The sequence below is a fragment of the Elephantulus edwardii genome, unplaced genomic scaffold, assembly GCF_000299155.1.
Source record: "Elephantulus edwardii isolate Elephantulus edwardi_28Jun2011 unplaced genomic scaffold, EleEdw1.0 scaffold00232, whole genome shotgun sequence".
NCBI classification, from domain to species: domain Eukaryota; kingdom Metazoa; phylum Chordata; class Mammalia; order Macroscelidea; family Macroscelididae; genus Elephantulus; species Elephantulus edwardii.
The window spans coordinates 3890568-3898211 of record NW_006399982.1 but is presented as its reverse complement, the minus strand read 5'-3'; positions in this window follow the sequence as shown (position 1 = coordinate 3898211).

Genomic DNA, 7644 nt, shown 5'->3' with positions numbered 1-7644 from the left:
TTCTCTCCTCAGGCCTTTGTCACCATATTTTCTTTGTTTTCTCTTGTGCTAATACTTGTGCCTTTGGATGAAGATTCACTGTTGTTTCTATGGAGTTGATGTCTGGGCTTTGGTCTTGCTCATACAGCTAAACAGTTAAACCATATGGAAGGAACTAGAGGGGATGATTCCAAAGTACAGAAGCAGCACAGTGTACGGTAATTTTAATGAACCTTAAAAGAGCCCGTTTTAGTGCACAGCAAGCATGGAGGTCCTTAAAAGAACCATTGTTTGCCTTGCTTGAAATAGTCCTGGAGTGTCAAGCCCTTGTTACAGCAGGTGGGCCCAGTGGATATTCACCTTGCTGAGAGGAAAGGTGAGATAGGAAGAAAGGTTAAAATAAAGGCAATTTGTTAGCAAAGATATGTTCCAGAGAGAGGAATGGAACAGGTCACTTTCCATTGAAAAGGAGACAAGGGGAACACTTAATGATAGTTATGTTCCTAAGAGAGTAACAAGGCACTCTTCAAAGGTAAAGAAATGGAGAAGACTCTGGACCATGAGAGTTAGGGGATAATATAGCTGACTCACTTCCTCATTTGGACGTACTTTAGGTCTTGAGTCTGGACCAATAGGAGGTCATGGGAAGTTCAAAATTTGGTGGGCAGTTCTTTTCCCAATCCATTGTTGCTAGAATCACTGGTCATATCACCTAGTCTCTGGAGTACCTAAAACACTCATGAAGCTGCTTTGGGGATAGTTTTACTACACATGTCAAGACTGTTAGGTGTTTTGTTGTTGTTGGGTGCTATCTATTGGACTACGACTCATAGTGACCCCCTGAACAGCAGACCAAACCCTGCCCTATTATGCAACTATCCTCACCATCCGTAATACACTTGACCCCATTACTCCAGCCACTGTGTTAATTCATCTCATTGAGGGTCTTCCTCTCTTTCATGGCCCTCCCCCTTCCAAGTTTGATATCCTTTTCCAAGGATTGACCTCTCTTTTTTTAATTAAATTTTAATTTTAACTTTAATGAACATTTACAGAGATTTTGGGTTTCCATTCATTCATTGTTGCACTATTTTCTCTACCCTCCCCCCCTAGTTTGTTCCTCTTTTTTTCCCCCCTTGAAAGTCTGTTTTAATTGTCCCATTGCCACAGTGCTTGTCAAAGCCAGTTCTGATTAATCTCCTTTGTCAGAGTATCCTTTGCCATTCCCTATCACTCCTCCCTGAGAGAGACTTCACCCTGATTCATAAGGAAAAGGGGATGGCGTATTCTCTTAGCTACTTCCTGCTGAAAAGGGACGCTGTAGGTTTCAGGGTGAAGATCTTCTCTCACTACCCTAAAGGGCCCCTTTGACAATAGGAAACACGTAGTCTACTGTGGAGATTGATTTTGGAATTTAGATGCACTGTTATCAATTGTGCTTAGCCGTACATGTTCATATCCTTGAAGATGTATCATGGACCTGTTGCAGCCTAGAAGACACAAATTTAACTAACAAGTTAAAAGTACGTGAGTCAAAAATTAAAAGCAATAATATTCCTAGTAGATGTTCTAACAGTGGCACAAATCAAGTTGCAGAGGGAAGGTAGTTCTTAAAATAAAAGGCCTATTGACTAGTACTTTGTCTATTATGGTATAAAGGTTAGGAACCGCAAGATATAGAGGCTCAACTATGTCATTGATTGTTCTGGATTGACCTTTCTTAACAACATGCTGAATGGAGTTTCATCACTCTTCCCTCCAAGGAGAACTCTGGCTGCACCTTCTCCAAGAAATATTTCTTTATTCTTCTGGCAGTCTATGAGATACTCAGTACTTTTCTCCAACACCACAGCTCAAAGACATCAATTTTCCTACTGTCATCCTCAATAAGTGTCCAACTTTCAGATACATAAGAAGTAATTGGAAAGACCATGGCTTGAATCAGGTGCACCTTAGTCTTAAAACTGACATTGCTGCTCTTCAGTACCTTGGAGAAGTCCCTGGCAGCAGACATCCCCCTTGCAATATTTCTTTTGATTTCTTGATGGCTGTTGCCAAGGGTGTTGATTGTAGATCCAAGCAAGATGAAATCATTAACCACTTCAATCTTCTCTTCATCTATCATGATGTACTGGCCCAGTAGTGAGGATTTTTGGTTTTTTGATGTTGAGATGTAGTCCATATATTGAAGGTGTAATTCATATTTAAGATGCAATCTATATTGTAGTCTTTGACCTTCACAGGTCTTCCTTGCTTTCGGTTAATAAAGTTGTGTCATCTGCAAACTACAGATGACATATATGAAAACCTTTCTTCAATTCTGATACCATATTCTTCTTCATAAAGTCCATCTTGAACACCAATTTATTCCATGTGAAATATATACCTAGACAAAGAGGCTGTTATCTGAACAGAGCAGGGAAATAGAGCATAGTTTTAAATCAAGAAAGGTGTATGAAAGGGCTGTATCCTTTCTCCGTACCTGTTCAGTCTTAAAGTGCTTTGTTGTTAAATGCTATTGGGTCAAATATGACTCATAACAACACTATGAGCAGTACATATGAACTCTGCCCTATCCTGTGTCATCATATGAGTCCATTTCATATCTGTCCTTTTATCATGATCTAGTAGTGATCCAGTTTACTGATCCAGTAGTGAATATTTTTGTTTTCTTTATATTGAAGTATAATGTAAAATGAAGGCTAACTGAGAAGAAATGTCACATAAAGGTATTATAAACTTCCATAGCCCAGGGTTTTTCCTGAAGGAATGAGATAAAGGGAGAGGTGTATTGGCCAGGTAGCAAATAAAGATGAGTTCATTGATTAAATCCTCAGGACATGCAGCCATCTGAAGGCCAGGCAGTACAGAAACACTCCAAGGTTCTTACTGTTACCTTATCCTCAGGTGGTTAGTGTTCAGTGGGAGAAAAATGGGCAGTCTCCTTCTGTGCAATTAACTACCTCTGAAAACCTCCTGGAGGGTCAGCCACGCGTCAGTTCCCAATCAGTGGTAGGCAACAACAATCCCACAGCATTATATGTGAAAGCTGGACAATAAATAAGAAACACAGAGGTAAGATTGGTGCCTTTGGATGTGATATTGGAGAAGAACATTGAATATAGCAAGTAAAGGCACCAAAAAGTTGTGGAAGAATTACTATAAGAAAACTTCCCAGCCATAATGAAGAATAAGAGAGTATATATTCAATAACCTGAGCCAACATCATATAGAACAAACCCCAAAAGAAAAACACCAAGGCATATCATAGTCAAATTTGCCAGAACCAAAGATAAGGACAGAATTCTGAAAGCAGCTAGGGAGAAACAAAGAGTAACCTATAAGGGAGAGCAGATAAGATTAAATCCTGATTTCTCAGCAGAAACCATGCAAGCAAGAAGAGAGTAGAATGACGTATATCAAACACTCAAAGAACACAAGTGTCAACCAAGAATATTTTACCCAGTAAAATTGTCCATCAAATATGAAGGAGAAATCAAGATATTCCCAGACAAAAAGAACCTAAGGGAGTTTGTAAAAACAAGACCAGCATTGCAGGAGACGTCCTTCTTACGGAGGTGTGACAAAAAGTAGGAAGAACCAAAGTAACTAGCAAAAACACCAAAAAGAACTCAACACAATAATAGCAATAAAACTGTGCCTCTCAATAATCACATTGAATGTGAATTGTTTAAATATGCCACTGAAGAGAGAAAGAGTAGCAGATTGGATTAAAAAAAAAACCAACCACCAAATCCATCAATATGCTGTCTACAAGAGACAGCTGAAAAGTGATTACAAAGAAAGACTAAAAATAAAAGGGTGGGAAAAAATACACCAAGCAAATGGCAACCAGAAAAAAGCAGTAGTAGTAGTGATATTAATCTCTGGTAAAATAAATTTCAATGCAAAAAGCATTACAAAGGACAAGGAAGGTTACTACATAATGTTTAAAGGGTCAATAGAACAAGAGGACATAACAATAATGTCTATGCATCAAATGATAGAGCTGCAAAATATATAAAACAAACATTAACAAAACTGAAAAAGGAAACAGACAACACCACTACAGTAGTTGGGAGACTTTGGTACACAATTCTTAAGAAAAGACAGAACTATCAGAAAGAAACTCATCAAAGATGCTGAAGAATTAAACTACACAATAAACCAACTTGATCTCACAGATACTTATAGGCTAATGCACCCCAAAAAAGCACAGTATATCTTCTTCTCCAATGTGCATGGAATGTTCTTGAAAATAGATCACATTTTAGGTCACAAGGCAAGCATCAATAAATTAAAAAACATAGAAGTAATACAGAGCATCTTCTCAGATCACAGTGCTACAAAATCAGGAATTAATAACAAGAGGAAAAAGACCAAAAAACCATACATGTGGAGACTGAACAACACCTTGCTTGAACATGAGTGGGTACTGGAAGAAATAAAAAATGAAATTAAAAAGTTTCTTGAAACACATGACAAGAAAAACACAACTTACCAAAACCTTTGGGAAACAGCCAAAGCCATAATCAGAGGTCAATTTATAGTAATAAGCAAACACATCAAAAGGCAGGAAAAAAATTACCATTGATTCTCTAACCCAACATCTCCAACAAATTTAAAAAGAACAGCAAGGAAACCAACACTCTCTAAAAAAACCCTGAAATTATAAAAATTAGGGCAGAAATAAATGAAATAAAAATAAAAAACCATAAACAAAACTAGAAGTTAGTTTTTTGAAGAGTTCAATAAAATCTACAGACTCCTAGCAAAACCAACAAAGCAAAAGGCACAAATAATCTGAATAAAAGATGAAACAGGCAATGTCACAACAGAACCAACTAAGAGAAAAAGGCTAACAATGGAATATTATGGAAAAACTGTATGCAAACAAATATGAAAACCTAGAGAAAATGGAAAAATAACTTTGACATTTACAACCTACCTAAACTGACACAAACCGAAATTGAACACCTGAACAGACCCATTACAAAGAAGAAATTGGAAAGGTAATAAAACAACTTCTAGCCAAAAAAAGCCCAGGACCAGATGGTTTTACAAGTTAATTTTATCAAACATTCAGAGAAGAACTGTCACCAATCCTACATAAACTATTTCAGAAAATAGAAAAAGATGGAATTCTCCCAGACTCATTCCATGAAGCAAACATATCATTGATACCAAAGCCAGGTAACGACACCACCAAAATAGAAAACTATAGGCCAGTATCTCTCATGAACATAGATGCAAAACTCCTGAATAAAATCCTGGCCAATAGAATTCAACAATACATTTAAAAAAATAAAATAAAATAAAAAATTCACCATGACCAAGTGGGATTCATAACAGGTCTGCAAGGATGGCTCAACATAAGAAAAACAATCAGTGTAATTCATCACATTAATAAAACAAAGAACAAGAACCACGTGATCCTATCAATTGATGGAGAAAGGCCTTTGACAAAATCCAACATCCTTTTCTGATTAAAACACTCAACAAAACAGGATTAGAGGGGAATTTCCTCAATATAGTAAAAAATATATATGCAAACCCCAGAGCCAATATTGTTCTCAATGGAGGGAGGTTACAGGCATTCCCTTTGAGAACAGGAACTAGGCAAAGATGCCCACTATCACCTTTCCAGTTCAATATTGTATTGGAAGTCTTAGCGGTAGCAATAAGACAAGAGATGGAAATAAGAAGTATCCAAATTGGCAAAGAGGAGGTAAAATTGTCTCTATATGCAAATGATATGATAGTATACTTAGGAAAACCCTCCAGACTCATCAAGAAAACTACTGGACATCGTTGACCAGTTTAGCAAAGTGGCAGGATACAAGATCAACAAACAAAAATCAATTAGATTTCTCTACAGTGACAAAGAGAATACAGAGCTGGAGCTAAGAAAAACAATACCCTTCACAATAGCTAATCACAAGATTAAATACTTGGAAGTAAATCTAACCAGAAGCACAAAGGATCAATTTTTTAAAAATACAAAACATTACTACAAGAAACAAAAAGAGACCTGGAGAAATGGAAGTATATACTTTGCTCATGGATAGGAAGAATCAATATTGTGAAAATTGTGACAATACTATCCAAAGCAATTTACACGTTCAATGCAATCCCAATACAAATACTAATTCCATTCTTCAACGGGATGGAAAAGGCCATCTCCAATTTCATTTTGAATGGAGAGAGGCTCCAAATAGGCAAAGCACTCCTTAAAAAGAGAAACAAGGTCAGAGGCTCATCTCACTCCTTGATTTCAAATCCTATTACATTGCCATCGTGGTCAGGACGGCGTGATATTGGTACAATGACAGAAACATAGATCAATGGAATAGAATTGTGAACCCAGAAATCAGCCCATCTACCTATGGACAACTGCTTTTTGATAAGGAGATGAAATCAGCCAAGTGGGAAAATGACAGCTTTTATAACAAATGGTGTTGGAAAAATTGGAAAACTATCTGCAGTAAACTCTAGCAAGATCCACACCTCACTCCATACACAAAAACCAACTCAAAGTGGATCAAGGACCTAGGACTAAAGCCAAGGACTATAAACTTCATTCAAGAAAAGTCTGGAAGAACTTTAGACAGAACAGCAAGCAACAAATGTTGTTGAGGTTGTGAAGAAATTGAAACCCTTATTCACTTTTAGTAGGAGTGTAAAATGGTGCAACCACTATGGAAGGCAGTGTGGCACTTTCTCAAAAAGTTGGAAATAGAAATATCATTTGACCCAGCAATTCCATTACTGGGAATATACCCTAAAGAAACCATAACTGCCACCCAAGCAGATATATGCACACCCATGTTTATTGCTGCTTTGTTCACAATAGCAAAGAGTTGGAAACAACCTAAGTGCCCATCAACAAACGAAAGGATAGAAATGCTGTGGTATATTCACACAATGGGATACTACACTGCATTGAAAAGTAATGAACTAATGAAATACTATACAAAATGGATGACCCTGGAGGACATTATGCTGAGTGAAATATCTCAATTACGAAGGGACAAATGCTACATAATGCCACTGTTATAAAACAGGACTGGCATCGGGGTTGGAGAAAAGAGGTGATAAATTATGTATACTGCATTGAAACAGATGAGGGAGAGAACTGTTTTAAAGGAATATATGACTAGGTATTATTTACATGACAAGAGTCATGGAAGAGTGGACTGGGAGAGGGGACTGTATAATAATGAAAGTATTTTTTTCCTTTTCAAATAAAAACCAACTGGAGGGAGGGGTGGGAAGGGAGGAAAATGTCCAACAATGAATTAATAGAAATCCAAAGTCTGTATTAACTTTCATTAAAATTTCAATTAAAAGTAGTATTTTATAAAACCAAAAAAATTTTCAGAAAAGATTAATGTCCCTGGTATTTGTGAAAATATGTTTGGGTCTCTTCTGCTTCCTTCTAGTGCCCTCCTTGAGACATCCCTTGATTCTGACCTGGAGATAAGCATCCATCACCGAGCCCTCTAGTTCTCTCTATTCTGGACGCTAGGTGTCCTGCATTACCTGTGATTTCTTTAGTGAGGAGGCCTCCACACCTTTGCCTTTCTGTTGGAAAGTCCTGTAGAGTAAGGAACAAGAGATGTTGAATTTGTTTATTTGTATTATCTACATTTCATGAGAAAATTT